Consider the following 445-nt stretch of genomic DNA (forward strand, 5'->3'; position numbering starts at 1 on the left):
AGTCTTGGAAAGATTTTTGTACAATAAAGTTAAATTCTGTGCATTTAAGTTTACAGATAGAATCAAAAATAGTATAAATAGGACTTAAAGAAAAAGCTACTGAGATTTACAGTATACAAGGAAACGTAACAAAAAACCTGGAGGCCAAAAGGAAATAAAAAAAACCCCAAACAGAAACAACAAAACCAAGAAAACCCTCAAAGCCCAAACTTCTGTGTAAATTGATCTCTTTAAAAAATACCTGCCAAATAGCTCCAGGTTTTCACTTAACTTTTTCATTTTTATGAAACTGACTATTCAATTTCCTTTAATCATTTAATGACAAATGTCTGTGCTCCACAAAGGGCAATCAGCTACGAATCCACAGAAATCATGTGCAAATGTTTTTAAACATTTCTGTATTTTTATATATATATTAAAATATAAATATAGCATATAAATGCAC

Source organism: Nestor notabilis, unplaced genomic scaffold, assembly GCF_000696875.1.
Source record: "Nestor notabilis isolate BGI_N333 unplaced genomic scaffold, ASM69687v1 scaffold14475, whole genome shotgun sequence".
Classification (NCBI taxonomy): domain Eukaryota; kingdom Metazoa; phylum Chordata; class Aves; order Psittaciformes; family Psittacidae; genus Nestor; species Nestor notabilis.